Genomic DNA, 18291 nt, shown 5'->3' with positions numbered 1-18291 from the left:
ACTTAACCGTGAAATATTGCATTTCATGGGCATGCATATTTTATATTTTAATTAGGGGTTTTCTTTGCCACTTTTATTACAATGCTAATTAGCTCAGGAGCACAGCGGAAGCTGAACTTAATGGGAGGTAAGAATGTTTGTGTGTTTGTGATGGTCGCCGGACATGAAAATTTGTAAGAGCCTCACAGGACCAGTGGCAATCTAAATACATTTATGGTTGTTTTTGCTCTTGTTTATAATAATTTATTTATCTTAATCGAAATCGGAAAAGGTTAAAACTAGTGACGATCGCACCTTCAACATACAAAAGTTCTCATAATAACTTTTGCGACGAAGCTGTATTATCCATTCAATAAACACACCCTAATTTTTGTATTCTGCACGAGTCCAATGGCTAGTTCTAGAATTATTATGTATGTAATATATGTTTATACTTTACATACTTTTCCCCACCCCCCCCTTTTACAATGTAGCCTTTTACTCTTCGACTAAAAAGTATAATTCTTATTAACCTGTGAAAACGCTTGTAGAGAATACCCTCTCGTGGCTTGTTAGGCCAAGACAATACAAGGAAAATGGCTTTGACAACATAAAAAGGTAACCAATTCTAAGAAAAAGATTTTATGTTTTCAGTCTTGTTCGCTTTTGAAATTGGGTTCTGGTTATAATGACAGGTCTCTCCAAAGATTGGCTTTAAAAAAAGCTATAGAATCAAACCTTAAAAAAAAGCTTGCTATGGAGAGCTTCTATTCAAACCTTTAAGATATGTATACCAATAACAATACGTTTTTTACCTTCTCCAACCTGTCCCATGTCCATCAAACTTTTTTAAGACATTACTTGACGTTGACTTTCAAAACACGTGTCACTATAGTCCGAAAAATTTTATTATGCATATCATAATATTCATCGAAGTAATCTTAACGTAAGCCTGTGAATATGTCATTTCTTTTATGAATAATTAACGACATTTAAATGCTTCACTCGTAAATTAATAGAAAGTCAATTTTGAGTTTATTTACTCAAAGTGATTGTATTGGACTTAAAGTGAGGGGAATGACGGAATTATTGACCTGCTGAGAGTTTACGATTTGGAAAAGACAAAATCTTGCGGATCGACTGAAATGACCTGTTTAACCTTAAGGCGATAAACCGAGAAAATTTAAATTTAAATCAAATGGCAGTTAAAAGATATTTAAAAAGTTTTGAATAAATCCTTGATTTAGGTGTGCTGTTCGCATAGTCCGACAACAGTTTTTATAATTATTATGAGAAATTCTTTATTCTAGGTTTAAAGTTTCGTCTCTTGGCTGGTTGCTGCCAAATTCCGATTATCAACGGGATTATTTAAAGAAAAGCGCCATAAATTCTGTTGTCCCAAAATGTCTCAACGCCAAAAGGAAAATACAAAAACAGAATAAAAATACGTGTTTCCCAATTTTTAGCTCCGTTTTCTCTGCCTTTTCACGCCGAAAACCCGAAGAAACGGGAAGAATTCCTGTCTGGCTAAGACAGGGAGCTCTCTACAAATATCTCGGATATTCGAGTATATATAGCTTGCATATACGCATATATATTTATATGGAACCTATTTTCATCTAATTTCTTTCATTTCTATCCACATGCCTTGCTCTATTTTTGTGAGACGCATTTTTAGCGCTGTATTCGTCACCGTATTTTCTTGCTATAACTCAATTTTCATTGCATTTTCCTACTCCTCATTTTTATCTTTTATCTATTTGGCTTCTTTTCGAATTTCGGTTTTTATGGTTTTTTATTTGGCCTGCTCTATTTCTGTGCACATTGTTTTCGTGTGCGCTTGTCTGGCAAACATTAAAACCCAAAATAAAAGCATTTCCCCATTTTAAAGTTCGGGGCAGCCTTAACATTAAATCTTCTTTTCCTCCATTTCACTAATTTAAATAGTACGCTCTATAAAATATTCTGATTTCATTCACCATAAATTATCGAGAATCTAAAAAATCCGAGATCTCTGAACTTGCGCTATGCCATTGCAATGGAAACACTACGTTTTGCTCAGTTTTAAGCACATACAAAATGAATAGGAAATTATGATTTCAATCAGAAGTTTTCAACTCAGTGAAGTAGACATTTTCGACCTTAGTATAAATATTCTAGATCAGCGTCAGTAACCGAGTCTACAAAACCGAGTCTACAAAAAACCACCCTAAAAGAAATTTTAATGCAATATTTTTTATAATTTTTTACGTATTAGTATACGTCGAATTGAACACAAAAATTGGTTTTAGGGTTATCGCATGTAGGGCTTTGTTGAAAAAACTACCACTTTGGAACGATTCAACCGATTTTTAAAAAACACGTGCCTAAACCGGATCTAAAAACTTAAAAAAAATTTATATCTTTGGTTGCACTAACCGGATTAACTATTTTTAAAACCAGCATTGTTAATATAAGGTTGTAACTTTTTATTTAAAAAGTAAAAGATTAAAAAAAATTTTATTTAGTGTGACCCTTATATTACTTTTTTTAAATGTACATACCAATTTATGCACTTTTATATTATCTTGAAAAGTTTTAATTTTTACATTTTTGCAATACCTTTTTTTCAGTGAATGCACCAATGTTCTACACAAAAACACTGTGTTGCATAAAATGGGTTGACTCGTACAATGTAAACAAATGAGTATTATTAAATAAGCGATAAAGAAGGGAATGACTTACCATGCAAATCAGTTAGTCTTATTTTCGTAGAATTTTCAAAAGCCGCATAAAATACTGTAAGAAAAATAAAAAACTCGATTAGTTAACTAAATAAAATTATTTTAAAGAACTTAGTATAACCTTACAGCTTAAGCCATATCGTGCAATTAAAATCATACTTATATTACATAAGCCGTACTGTCGAAATTTCTGTTAATAAATATACCTATAATTCCTATTACAGCTGTACAATAAAGTGGACCGGATTTTAAATAAAAAATCTCAAAATCTGAGGTCTTTAAGTAATGATAGAAGGGAATATGATAATAAAATGATAATAAAATCCTAAAGTCGAAGTTTTATCTCCGTTACTCGTAGAGATAAAGAGTATATTTTATTCGTCGAAAAGTATGTAACAGGTAAAAGAAAGCGTTTTCAACCCTAAAAAATATTTATATTCTTAATAAGGATCACTAGCCAAGTCGCTCTAGTTATGTCCGTCCATCCGTCTGTCCGAACAAACTTGAGATCTCGGAATCTTCGAAGTATAGAAAGTTTGGATTAAGCATACAGAATCTAGGGGTTCTTAGCGAAGCATATTTATATCAAAGGAGTACCACGGATATTCTATGAGGCAATCGAATAAAGCGTTTCTTTTTGATTTCATATTACTTTCTCATTTTCGATTGTTACTATAACAGCTTTATAAAATAGTCGTCCGGTAAAAAAAGAATTGTATTTAATAATTGCATATTAACTAATTCCATTTCTGATCGTTTTTGTGCAAGAGCTGTAACCCAGAGTAAAATAAATTATTATCTAAACTAGAATGTTTATTTATTGATCAATTTAAACAATCTTTAAATTTTAATTTCTTATAGGGATATTACTATCTAATGTTTTCATATTGATTTTAATTATAATTATTCGTAATCCGATAAGCAGCAATTATTTTAGAACATTCTATTAAAAAGTACTTTCATATAAACAATAACTTAAATTATACTTACAAATATTTTAAAAATTTATTGCAGACTGCATAATTTGCGCAGCCAAAAATGCGTAACACCCTCGACAGCTAGGCGGCGATATTTTAATTTTTACACAGCCAAAATTCCTGAAGATCAGCCAGCCAGGTCGAAGAAACAGCGTAAAAATAGTCTCGAAATTCGCTATTTTCGTTGCTTTTTCGTTCATTTGACAGCTCGGCATCAACTAACAAATTACAATAAATTATGCTGGCAAGAGACTACAGAAACGGCAAGATGAGTATCTATCGGCGAATCATTATTGATTGAGTGCGTTGTTTAGTTCTTTCTCGAACAATTAAATTTTACGATGATCACTTTGCAAGACATGGGATGGAACCGATCCATTCATCAAATTGCCACAGGCTAAGCGAAGTCAAACAAAAATTCTTGACAAATCTTCCAAGTTGTGTAGAAAATTAATATTTTTGCGGTTTCGGTTTCTGTCGGCTTATTGGGGCCGCTCGCCATACACCTCCAACTCTTCTCAGGCCGTTTCAATTAAGATGAACAAAACTCGGTTGTCGTCATTTCGGTGTGCCAAAATAAACTATTTTATTGCCCGCATGGCGCCAAAGCAAAGATGTATCTTGTATCTGGAAGCTGAACGCCAATGTGAAAATAAAATTAAGCGAAGTCGCGAGGCAAAGATTCGTATGTCCGTGCCAATTGCTAATAAATATGCAATTTAAACGCACAGAAACATTTCTAACGCACGCAAAGAAATTTAGAAAATTGTGGTAGAGGCAGTGATGATTTCGCAGATCCATCTGATGATATTATTTTCATTTGAAGATCAAACGCTGTGAGTGATGGCAGCCCTTTGCGATGGGATCATTTACTAAATTGATCATAAAACGGCAACGAGGCGTGGCGACACAAAGAACTCCAACGAAGTATTTCACTTATATAAACCCATTAAATGAACCCATTAAAGTGGCCGTTTCGGAAAATATACATGTATTTTGAAGAATACTTTACAAATAAAACATTTTTTAATCGTAAGTTACTTAGTTTGATTCATAGGTATTTTGTGGCTTAGGACTTGTGAATTTAAAGTATTAAAAGGGAAAATATTAACATTATTTCCTGATCCATAACTTTTAGTACAGTTATCAGCTGGACGTACCTACGACAGTGTATCAAATATCCACATAATAGAACACTTTCCGCCTCGTTAATTGACAGAATGAAAAACCAACTTTCTTTAGCCAAAAAACCCAGTTAAGCCTCAATTCAATAGCACGTACCTGGAGAGGGGAAACCTGACCAATATGGTCAGGTGTCTAGAGACTTTCTTCGTTCATCAAAAATCCATAAAGCCAGCCATACGTTTTCACCAGTAGAATGGCCGAAGAACCAACTGATACGTCCTCTGATTTCTGGCTTATACCCCACCCCTCTGTATGCCTGTATAAAATGCTGATCAATGAACCGAATGCCCAGGCAGACATACAAATTAGAAAAAGCTATATAAAAATGCACGCAATTACAAGAGGCAAGGAAAACTTCGTGACAAGATTTTAAATTGTGTCTTAATAAGACACAAAAAATGTAAGACAATTTGAAAGTTGTTTTTTTGCCGCTTTTTATCTTTAAGCGAAACTAAAAAAGTTACTAAAGAAACAGCAGACATAAAACAAAAACGAATTAAGTCAAAACAAATTTTAGAACAAAGAACCTAGAATGTCAAGTGTAATTGGCTTTTGCCATTGACTTGTTGGACAAATGTTTTCTCTTGTCTGATGTAGCTTTCCATGCAATAATTTACAGCTTTACGATTGCATTTTACAATTATTGTTTGCTTTGAAAGTCGCCTTGTCGATAAGATGTTTTGTGGTCCTTCGGTATTTACGAGCGCACCAAGCTAATGAAGAATCAGTGTTATTCTTGATTTTCCTGGGGAAAACCAACAAACTTTATAGATGTTCATATAATGTGCTGAATGAAATATCCTTGGTGCAGGTTTAAAAAAAGAATGGACCATTTCTGATCTACCAAGAAACTTTTTCAAAGACATAAAATGTAATAATAATTAACAATGTCAATTCTACATTAAATTATACACCCACAATAAATACAGTTATAAATGTATTCGCTTATCGCTCTTTTTAAAGTTTTTTAAACTAAACCGCTTAAAAAGTGTGAGTACCACGAGTGGAGGGTATATCAGGTAGCGTAATCATATTTTAAGCACACAATTACTGTTTCTTGTTTTAGGAGGATTAGCTGATTAACGAGTATCTGATAGGCGAGGCACTTGAATATAGCGCTCTCTCTTGTTTATATTTTAGCTTTAGATAAAGTAATTTCACAAAGATTGCGAACCCATGACAAAGCAATGTATTGTGATTTCTCCAACAAAACAGTCCATTATAGTGTGCCTTAGACCAGTTAAGACACCCAGTTAATATTTGAGTACTCAGTTATCACACCGAAGTGACTGATTGGGTGACTAAACTATGCCAAGTTCCAGAAAGACTACAAAATGATAAGCTCGACCAGGCCGGCCTCCCCTTTCAGCTTAGGGTCTATAAATAAATCATGATTGTTGACTTTATGGATGGGCACAAGCGGAAATTGACCATTTGGTTAACGTGGCTCAAAGACCTTTGACAGTGTTGGTCAATGCAAACATATGCTAAATGGGGAGTGGTCTTCCCCTTTTTTGCCCCTGAACGCAGATGGTGATCAATGGCTGGTCATTCAATTTTGTAAGCAAAGCGTAAACTGATTGGGATCGAAGGCTGCAAGCATCGGTGTAAGGCCTCGGCGGATTGCAGACTGCAGTCACTGAACTTGCAACAACGGCCACAGAATGAGGAGGGAACTGGGGAAGAAACAGGCAAGGGAGACGTCAAGAGGCCAACAAACGCACGCATACCAAGACCCGCACACATGGCCAACATTGTCTGGGGGCCAACTAATAACAAACAACCGGCTTTCGCAGCGAGGCGCGAACAGAGAAAGACGTACAGTAAAACTACACATGCGTGATCTTCTGTTTGACTGTAATCGAAATATACCCTTAATAAATTTAGAAATACTGAGCATTTTATGGAACGTCTAATAAGTGGAAAAAGTACTAACATGGACAAAAATTCGAGGGTATACGACATAATAAAGACAAGTCGCTAAAATGCAATACATATTTTTATAAATATTTTTAATTGTACCTCTGTACAGAGACTGGGTCTCGATTATACAGATCCCTTAATGGTAAAAAAACAAGAAGAAACGCTATAGTCGATTGCTTCGACTGTCAGATACCCGTTACTCTGTTTCAAATAAAATAAAATTCCAGGTCATTTTGTATAGCACATACCACTGGTGCCAACGCCACGGCACCCAGCGGTCGGTAGCGATACTACTGTTTAACTTAGTTACACAATGAGATTGTTTCGACTCCCAGTATTTAGATACGTATTTCGATCGATAAAATCCATTCCTATTTACACTGAAAGAAAATCTTCAAAGCGGACTTTAGCGTTATATGGCTTGGGCGCTTGGGCTTTATTGGCACTGATAGAATCTAAATGCAACAATTAAACTCTCCAGCTCGCAAACTACTCCACCTAGCGGCGAAAACTTTGAGTGCATATAACTTTTTAATAAATTATCCGATTGTATAGGTTTTTATCATGTGGACGGATAATGATAAACAAAACAAAATCTCATTTATACTCTTACAAAATCTGAAATCCCAACTGAGGGAAGCAGAAGGACATGACTAGACCGACTTGTCTAGTAATCCTGATAAGGAATATCTATGCTTTTTCTACCTGTAAGGGGTATACAAAATATTTATTGAATTATTTGTATAGAGTGTACCCTGTACAGGTAGAGAAAGAGGTGCCTGGGTGCGGTGGGAGTTGAAGAAAAGTTTGTTTACTTTGGAGGCAGCGAAAACTTGTTGCTGGGCATGCGCATAAGTCACTCCCAGTTGTTGTTGCTGCTGTGATGTTGATGCTGCTGTTGCCGCTGCTGATGTTGCTGCAGCAAATTGCGCGAATTCCTTGGTAGCCACGACAGAGCACATCTGTCGTCACATTGGGCCAATTGTCGCTTCCCAACACTGTCTTGCAAGCGAGGTGAAGGCCGCAGAAAACTCGATCCGAGCTCCACTCTGGAGCTCCTCAAAGCCAAGTCACCATAATTGCATGGCCGCATCCCAGCGAGGAAATTTCAGCAGTGAGCCGAGAGCGGAGCTCTTGGCCATAACGAATTCGCAATAATGTGCATTTTATTAGATACCACTACTCCGCGCCACCGCGCCTCCCAAATCCCCCTGGCTCCATTCAGCTCCGAGTGCATTTTCCGCTTAAACACGATTTCATTTCAATTTTCCTCAAGCATTTTTCTTGCCCTTTGGGCCTCACCTTTGCATGGAAGAAGGAAATGCATTTGCGTAGCTCGAAGTGTTGGATCTTAGGCAAATGGCTTAAGGTTGTCAGCCAGGCATATAATAGTGCGTTTTCTCGTTGTTGAGAGTGGAGCGCTTAAATAGGGTAGAGCAAATAATTTGCAAAGAAGTTATCCAAATGAATACGACTCTTCTTAAACAAATTACAGAGTTACAGATTTCTTATTATTTCAGCAAAGACAATATCAAAAGAAAAGAGGGTAGAATAAAAAAATTAAAATATTTAAGGTAGGCCTTAGAAAATAAATACAAGAAAAATAGGAAAATGGACATTAACACTCATTTAAAATCTTCCTCTCCACTGATACCTTTAACTTATACATACATTTTAAAAAGTATACAAAATTCTTCTGGATACAACAGATTTTGGCAGGATGGACTTAAAGTGGTTGCTGGGGAGTTAAACGAAAGAAAAAAGCTTCTCATCGAATGAGTTTGTGAGTGGAAACTGCAACATGCACATCCACATTGCAGACAATTCAACTGCCTTTTATTTTATTTATTAGAGTTGCTTCGCTTTTCGTGTTACAGGCGAGGCAAAGCAACCGCAACAGTGAGTAAACTGGCTCCATAGAAATAAAAGTGAAATTTTTCCCAGCAAGAGAAATTGTTTCATTTAAGCAAAATAAAGTCTCTGTTGAGTAAAAAGTGTTTATTTACCCTGGTAAGAAGAAAAGCTTACCAATTAGTCAGGCACCTAATAACAATGTCATATTGGTAATCCGAACCCACCAGATCGGTCACTGTTCACCGGAAGTGTGATGTAACTTGAGCCCATTTATCAAAAATTGAAAACTGAAATAAAAGAAAAAGGCATGCGACAGGCCTAAAAATTATGCGATAATTAACATGGCAGCTGGAGACGAGATAAAGTACCGAAAACCTGAACGCGAAGGTCTCTGGGGAGATCAGGTTTGACGATTGCCCTAAATCGACTTTGACATGTGACCCCCAACCCCACGAAACCCCTGTTTGACCTTCACAGCAGCGGAATAAGACCAGCAGGAATAATGGTGTGGCTGACCGTTTAGGCCAACATTCAATTCATTAACTACGCAAAAGTGGCGGAAGTTTTGTATTTATCGATCATACGACTTGATTTGATTATTGCACCTCTTCTCTTGGTCATTTGAAGTAGATCCCCCTGCTTTTAACTGAAGCGACATAGAATGTCGGCAAACTTATGGGCCATAATAAAAATAAGAAATATTTTAGGAAATCAGTTTAAGATAGCGCCAAAACATGATTACGAGGCTATGCGATATAGATAGTAAAACTAATTGCGTTAACTTATCGTAGGTGCAGGCACACAACAAACATTCAGCACATCACTATTATGTATTTGTATAAACTGTTTTACGAACATTTACCAAAATGGGCCTGTTTTACATTACGGACTTGTGTAAAATGTTCGCAGCTTGACCAATTAATTAACTTACAAAATTGCAAATCGTCGTTCGGGAACTTTACGTTTATATTCCTATAAAAACGTGAATACATTCTCTTACAATCTCCGCTAAATTTATCGGGAATTTGCTCTCACTTTGAACTCGACTTTAGGCAATATTGACTTTATTAAGAAAAGCCTAAATCAAAAAGTAAATGAAAACTTAATTGGTTGCAGAAAGGTAAACAGAGAACGGTTCTGTTCACCTGAGAGGAGCGCCTGGGGCGTTGTGCCGCTAAATAAACATACAACTTTACGATTCTCTGATAATTGCTGATAACCGTTGACGCTGCGTTATATATGGACTCAGTCCCCATATGTCTAGCGCGTCTCCTCTGTTGACTCTAATCAAGCGCCCTCTCTCGTTCCTTACGCAAATAAAATCTGATTGCGGCGCAGTTCTCGGTGCAATCAGAGCTCTTTATTTGCATATGTGGGTCGCTGGACAAGCCGGAGAACGCCCGAGTGAAAATTCTATATATGCGGCTGATAAGACTGAAGGTTGCTAGGTGTGAATAATTGCAATATATAAATAAGACCGCAGAAACAAAGGTAGGCGGAGTAGGTATAGAACAAAGATAACCCCAGACAGGGCCTGCCAAAGGAAATACTAAATATTTACTTGGTATCAAGTACCTTTAAAGAGGTTTCGCACACCGCGCACACTTTCGCATCTTTACAGCTCTTCACAGTTATTTCCTTTATAAACTGGCTTCCAGCTGGCTGTATGCCGTCAAATATTAAAAATGCACGAGTTTTCCCTCATTTATTCCAAACAGAACCGACATATATCCCTGGGCCCATCCTGACGCGTTAAGACCGCAAAAAGAACTGAACCATTTTCCGGGGCGGAAGGCATTCGGGCCTACTGATAGGAGCCAAAGCCGACATATTCCCGACCTGAAGTTGGGTATAGAGGAACATGGAAAGCCATTTATATACATACCTAGGACATTTGTTGGGCTCCTAAAACTTTGCCATATCTGTAGGTATACCTATATGTGTACATGAATTCAATTTTATATAGGTCACAAGCTGTCGACTCTGTTGCAATGGCAGTCCGTAGAGCTGGATGGTGTGGGACCGAGAGTGGGTACATAACTTTATTGCACTCGTTTCCCTTCGGGAGCGACGCCCCCAACGGGGAACAGCTGTTGTATCCGAGCTCAGTCCAAAGTTAGCAGCCGACTGTTAAGGGATAACAGGGGTGGGGTTGGGATAGGACGCTTTTGGATGCGAGGGGTGGCCCTAAAATGTTTAATCTAGCTAGTGTTGAACCTCCACAACTTATACATATCTACACACATTCATTTTAAATTCTCAATTCGAAAGCAAGTCATTTGTGTCGCAGTGTATTTTCTCGCTTTAAAAGCACTGTTAAAATGCCACTGGTAGTCGTATACAGAACCAGTATGTAAACGCGTTTGTATACAAGCCCAAACTCTCAACTTTTGAGCGTTATACATACAACAATTCCTGTGGCAATTAATTCTGGCAGTGCTCTTGGGGCTAGGTCAACCGTTTGTATTTTATATAATCTTGTACATACATTTTAAATAGAGCTCTCACACATCTGTATGGACGTTTATGTGAATGTATACTACACAACAAAATGTTCTTGGTCAAATTGACCAATGAAAATAGTTCTGTAACTATACAAAGTAGTACTTTACTATTGAAAATAGTTACGTGTCTACTCGTTTTTCCTTGTTAACTTTTTAATAGTTAAACTACAATTAACATAGTAACGTTCACGTGATGAGTGTCATTTTTTAATGCCAGAGTAACTGTCAAAAATAGTTACACATCATCTTCCATACAAAAGACTTTAATTTTACTTTACTTATAAAATATTATGCTACAATGACGTATCAGCGAGTTCAATTTAATAAATCATTTTATCAATTTTACATTTATTTACTTTAAAAATACTTCGCTAACTACCTTTAATTGGTAGGATAACATAAAAATAGTTATTTAACTACAATCGATAGGTATGACCCATTCTGCCCTTTTTATAGTTGCATAACTATTATTACATTAACCCCTACGTTAACGTATTACGTAACAGCAACTATTTCATGTGTGATGGCCCATTCGATGGGTGGGCCTATTTAACTATTACATTGGTCAATTAAACCAGAGTTTTTTTGTGTGTAGGAATGTATCCTGTGAGTGCGGGCTGTTGAAATTAAAACCAACCATGTTTGACAATTGTCCGTGAGGAGTTGGACCGACAATAAAAATGATTACGCAATTGCATTTTTCAATTTGTGGAATCCCCTGGTATTGGATTTATTTAACTGCCAAAAGTCGTTATTACATTCTGCGCTCCGACAAAACACACATTCGAAGTCATTAAAACCAAACAGACAGAACAAATTATAAACATATTTTCTCAAGGCGACGCACTAATCCCAGCTTTGAAAGTAATAGCGCATTAATGATAAGCAGATCAACCCGAACCCATATTAACAATCAGGTTGCATTTTAATTATAGGGTATACTCACAAACACAAACTAATAAATACTCATCGGGCGCCGTCAATTTACTAGAATCTGATAGGATACCTCGCTCAAACTGTGAGCGCCCTAGATCTAAAATCAGTAGGGACCTAAAATAAAGAGCTCTCTTTTTAGTCCCCGGTTTAGGTCGAAAAGTATAAGGCACACTGAAAAAAAATTGTAAACTAGTATACAAAACAAATAAGAATAAGAACTTTCAGTATTTTATTTATTGACAAGTAAGGAAAACAAAATTTTAATACACTTTTCAATATCTATGTATGTTAATGGGTAATTAAATCAAATAATTTGTTTTAAATATATGATATTATTCTAAAAATGATAAAAGCAAATATTTTTGTTACATGAAATTCTTTTCAGTACTTTTTCGCTGTACGTCTGAAAAGAAATCAGACCCTGCGGCATTTCCGCTCATTGAAAAAAGCAGGAGCGGCAAAACGGGAAAGACAAAGAAACTCAGGCGAGGGCGAACTAATCCACAGGCAAGTGCATTTCCCATTTTCCAGACCTGCGTGCGTGTGAAAACGAAAATGGTTGAAATAACAGGTAAGTTAATAAGCTGGACCAGCCACCGCGCACAGAGAATTTTCACAAAATACGCTCCATTGTTTAAGCGCGACGTCGGCATAGCCAGACATGAAGAGCCCGGCATAAAACAGCCATTCGTTTCAGTGAACAACCTGTCCAAGGGGTTCTTCAATGCACACACACTGGCTTGCCAGAGTGGACAATAATATTTTTTACAATAATTGCACAAGTGTCACTTGTGTTCGGTGGTGGAACAGGTAGGCGGCGAGCCCAAACTGGGCCCATATGGGTGGCCCAGTGGAAGTTGCCGGGCCAGATGGCGGTGACAAGTGCTTTTGGTAGGTTATGAAAGAGCCGGACTAAAGCAGCAATGTTATGAAGTCGGATACAAGCTACCGGATCCCAGAAAGGGTAGGGTTTAGCCTTTATATCGAAAATGTTAAATTCGGCTAAATACAATTTTTCGCATTTTAGTAACAGCAAACTGTTACAAAAAGGAATTGGAAAGTTTTAACTTACTGAAAAAATTAAGTTTATCTTAGATAACGGGGTCATAATCGAACAAAAAACTGGCAAATTTAAAATATTAAATGAAAACGAAATGTTTCCCTTTATGTAATTCTGATTACCTCAACGGCAAACAAAATGAGCCAGCAAGGAGAAGCAAAACCGGGGAGCTCCAAATCTGCCTTAACAGGCATTGCAAACACTTTCAACTGAAAAACAAAAAATAAACAGTCAAAAACAGCTCCAAGACAAATGGCCATAAAAAATGAAAATTGCAACTTTGCAAATTATGCGGCAAACCAGTTTTGAACAGCGACGGCATTTGGGCAGTTGCGGCGGCGCCAATTTTCCACGGACAGTTTTCAGCGCTGGAGATGGAAAATGCAAAAAGCTGCCGGGACACCCTTTTTTCCTCAGTTTTTCCAGCTGCCGCTACAGCTACTATTATTTGTATCATTAAGAAGCGCTTCCGTCTTGCAGGCGAACTGAACTCACATAAATTGACGCACGAGGCGCGCAAAAACAATAAGATGGGAAAAGCATAAACAAAACGGCAGCGGAAAGACTCGGCGAAAAACAGACGGTGAGGAAAATAACCGACGCCAAGAAAAGAGGCAAATACACTTAAAAGAATTCATTTTCTTGAGTCCATGAATCATATTTGTCTAACCAATAGTATTGGTTTGTAGGCAATTTTAGAACTTGAACACAAACATTTTACGTGAAAATAGACTAAGATAAAATTCGGCTAAATCTACATGTGTAGGTAATGAAAGGAAGAAATATTAAAACCACTTCAAACATTTTTTTAATGCCATTGCCGCCTTAAATAGTTAATATTTTTTTAACATGATGTCTCAAATTCGTCTTCGTGTAGTAGGGGTGATTGGGGGAGAAGAATTGATTTTTATGTGAGTGGGATAACCAATTTCATTTACTTGGGGAAAAGCTTTGGATAATTTTGTAACGTCCCCGCACTTCTCTGCTCCCACGCAACATTTTCCGCTTGCCCTGCCAATTGCAGCAAAAATGTTCCAGCCACTGTCACCCGAAGCGATTTATTATCTTTTTTGTGGGTGGTACAAGTAAAAGATATCTTTGAAATCCACTTCCCTACACTTAAAAAATTATTACTTGTTAATACCAAGCTGATATAAGGAATAATTGGACCCTTGACGGGGATTTATTTAATACATTTCTGATGTATTAATTAAACTTCCTAAATTAATAATTAAATTAAAATGTACCTTTAAAACAATGGATTATAAAAACCCAAATTTTTTTCTTGTTGAGTAATATTTTCTAGGAAAATATCAACTCAAGTTAGGAGAGATCGAAACGGAACTAAACTCTGCTATAAGATCTCATAGCAAGGTAGGAAATCCACATAACTGAGCTGAGAGGCCTTTGACGAGTGTGTAATGCATTCCAGCCCTTTCGAATGCCTTTCTCCCATCCCATCACATCCAATTCCATACTGTACGACCCATCCGATCCAATCGCATCCAATCGCCCTCGCCCTCTGCTCAGAAAGTTGACTTGGGCCGCTCGAAAAGCAAATGAAGCATGAAGCCTGAAATATTAGCCAAGTGCACGGCTAGCGAAAAATGCGTCGCCCTGTCGCACAACTAGGCAACCCTGGCAGCTGCATTCCGCAAATGCAATCAAATCAACTTTCCAATGATGGATTTTTTCTTTCGATTATAATTTAACAATTTTTTCTTCGTCTTTTCGCCATTGCCTTATTAGCTAAAAACCTGTAGCTCAGGTGATGACGATAATGATGATATGAAATAAATGACTAGACCCCTTAATGCTGCAAGTTTGATCAGTGAGAAAATTTTGGCTTGCATAGTGAAAAGTAAGACTTACAAAGTCAACACAGAGACGTATGTCAAAGGTGTGAAAAGAGTTTTAACACAAAACTGCAAAAGCAACAAAATCTCTAAACGGATCGAAGGAATGAATAACTCAAGCTCTATCCCAGTACTTCAGACCAATACTTCGCACACTCACGATGCACCGGAGTTTCCAGACCCAGGTCCAAGGATATTACTTGAGGTAATTTCCCTAGTCCTGGTTATCACTATGATATTTTGCTGCTATTGTTGCATCAGGTGAATGGAATTAATAAAGGCAATCTTGAAAAGGAAAAATATTTTACCTAAATGAAATCAGAAGAGTTATGTTTCAATGCGGCTGTCTGTTTCTTATTAAAGGAAGGACGGCGGAATTAAAAACTTAACTACAACTTTAAAAGTCCGTATTTTTGTTCTGTTTAATTTATTTCTGAAAATTCGGCTAGTAAGTTTCGGAGTCCATATTGCTATATTTCAGTAGAACCTATATTGTAATGACCACGATTGGGAAAGCTGCCCCCAATGATCTCACTTCAAATATCTAACCTAAAGATAAATTCTTTTCTACTTGACACACGAACTTTTTTTGTTTGTATAAGAAAAGTTTTACAAGTCTAGTTTACAGTCCTCACAAATCGGCTGATTTTGTCGATATTGTATTTGCGGGTGTGCGGCATGACCGCTATATTTGTCTTGAATATTGTATAAATTTTATTTTGACAATGTATAAAATTATATAGCGTTATTAGCAGATCGTACAATCTTTATTTTTATAGGAAAATACACAGATTTGAATTTCTATTACAAGAGAACAAAGAAATCTTAAGAATTCGCGACCAAAATAGATATATAAAGATAACCAAATTAGTATACATATGAAAAAGTTAAGTCATTGGCATCAGAAGCATTTTTTTCGTGAAACATGAACTTTACAAAAAAAGATTACATAACATTAAATATGTATTTTAACTAGATCTGTTAGTTTGACATTTTTTAAAGATAGTCTTATTTTAGTAAATGGTGTCTTGCATTTCTTCGAAGAAATTGGTAATGTCTTTAAAGTCACCCAAATTATTTGTAATCAGTAAAAATCATGTAACTATTAATATATTGATTTGTTGAAAGGCCAAATTTAATAAAAAATTGCTAATAATATGTATATTTTAATGTATGTATGTATTTTTAATTTAAGATCTTTATTTGACTAAAATCTAAGTAAATAATATTAATTAATCAAAAACAAAAATTTAATTAAAAATGCTCACCAACCAAATTAAAAGCTCGGATCGGTGATGTCGGTTTTGCTTTTTCCTTATTGAACTATTGCAGCGACTGCAGTAGTTGGTTGTTTTAAAATTAATTAAGACATGCAAATAATTTTGAGCAAATTATAAGACGGGCTTTACGGAGTCTGGAGTCCAATGTTGATGTTGTTGTTCGGAGCTGCTTTTCGGGAACGCATACAAAATCATTAGAAATTTCTACACTCAGATGAGCAACACGTACACACACAGCATCACTCCCACACACACACCAGCAAACGCGAGGCAGAAAAATAAAATGGAAAACGTGTTTGTTAGTGTACTGTTGTTAGAACTGTTGTTGCTTTTGCTGTTGGCCGTTCATGGCAGTTGTTGTTGCTTAGGTAGTTGTTTAAACTGGTATTTTTGAGCGAGAAAAACTCTTTTTCTGTGTCGTAAGTGCAACAACTGCGGCTAGTGAGTATTATTCACTTTTCCGTTCACATTTCCCGTCAAAATCGAAAATAATACGGCACTAACTCACTCACACACAAACAGACACCCCTCTCCCACACACAAACGATAATTGGACCGCGACTGAATTCACAAATTTCCACTGCACAGGTGCAATTCCACACCGTCTCCAGTGCGATTTAACTTAAAACCCGGTGCGTCGTACGCAAAATAAAATTCAAGACTCCAAGACCAGCACAAGGTATTTACCGTGCCAAGGGCCGGAATCACGAAAAAGCGCTCGGGTAATATGTATTTGCGCGCCGAGTTCAAAAATAAGCTGCAGCTGCGACCGAGTGGAAAAACGAACTGCCGACGACATGTATTTGTAATTTCAAAACGAACGGTATAGTGTGGCCAGTTCCGGGGGGACGACATACGCTGGGTTTTGAAGAACAATCGATAGTATCATCGATACACCGATGTTTTTTCCACACCACTAAAAGTGCTGAGGCCATGTTTGGTATTTTTAGTATGTTTTTGGTGGACTCGAGTTTAATCAGCTTTTCGGTTTTGTTCTTCGCACGCTAAAAAAAACAATGGGTTTTATAAATCTTTGGAAAAATTCCGCTTATCTTGCACACCTGATTTCGTGTTAAGTAACCATGTCGACATATTTTAGTCAAATTTTGCAGAAATTTAGTTTTCCTAAAAATAATGATTATTCGAAAAATGTTCAATATTTTCCCAGTGAAAAGAAAAGGCTTAGTTTAAACAACATTGTGTGGGACTAACTAATATAGCTATAGATTGTGTGGATCGCTGGGTAAAGTGGTTGGTTTCATGTTTAATCACATTTTCAATAAACGCGAATTCTTAAGACCAAGAGGATTAGCTTGTAAGGATTGTCTGGCTCAGTTAAGTACAGCCGAAATGCCTCAAAAAGGATAACGGTAGTTCCTGGTAGAGTTGGACACCTAGATCACAAAAAAGAAGTCAACAAAACAAAGTTAATATGAAGATTTTCTTAAGAAATCTTTGCTAGTATCTCTGTGCTCTTATTTATATCTCGAGTTGAGCTTAGCCAATTTAGGTGATGTGTTTTATTCAGGGATCGTAATTATAAAAAGTTTTACCAAAAAAATCATTTTCTAATAATTATTTTTTGATTTTTCTTTTTTATTCCATAAATCTTTATTCTTTTAACATTATATTTCATTGTTATTATACCCGTTACTCGTATAGTAAAAGGAAGGAAACGTTTCCGACGCCATAAAGTATAAATATTCTTGATCAGCATCACTTGCCAAGTCGATCTAGCCATGTCCGTCTGTCCGTATGAACGAGATTTCGGAAACTATAAGAACTAGAGTGTTGGGACTTGGCATGCAGATTCTTCGGCTTCTTGCGCAGTGCAAGTTTGTTTCATCAGGGTACCACGCCCACAAACGACTATAACACTAAGACCCGCCTAGCTTCCACATTTTGTAACATTTTGTAAAAATTTAAATGAGAGTTTGTTCTTATTATCATCTACATGTCAAAAATTATTGAAGTCAGACCAGTCAATAAATACTTATAACCATATAATAATCAA

General features: G+C 36.5%; 1 protein-coding gene across 5 annotated transcripts in view; it reads right to left on the bottom strand.

Annotated features, from left to right (window-relative positions):
• smash (smallish) overlaps window positions 1-17120 on the bottom strand; it is a 62977-nt gene extending 45857 nt beyond the window's left edge. For 2 of the 5 annotated variants that reach the window (XR_010654472.2, XR_010654473.2), the window contains exons 1-2: window positions 16266-17068; window positions 2704-2757 (exon numbers count right to left, since the gene is read on the bottom strand). The gene's annotated coding sequence lies outside the window, so the exon portion shown is untranslated. Of the gene's footprint in view, window positions 1-2703; window positions 2758-16265 lie in introns of all 5 variants that reach the window. The other 3 variants (XM_036819247.3, XM_065866676.2, XM_065866679.2) reach the window with 3 other exon arrangements.
• Between the last annotated feature and the right edge of the window lie 1171 nt (window positions 17121-18291).

The sequence above is a fragment of the Drosophila suzukii genome, chromosome 3 (assembly GCF_043229965.1).
Source record: "Drosophila suzukii chromosome 3, CBGP_Dsuzu_IsoJpt1.0, whole genome shotgun sequence".
Classification (NCBI taxonomy): Eukaryota; Metazoa; Arthropoda; class Insecta; order Diptera; family Drosophilidae; genus Drosophila; species Drosophila suzukii.
The sequence above is the reverse complement of the archived record's forward strand: the minus strand, read 5'-3'. Positions and strand labels throughout refer to the sequence as shown.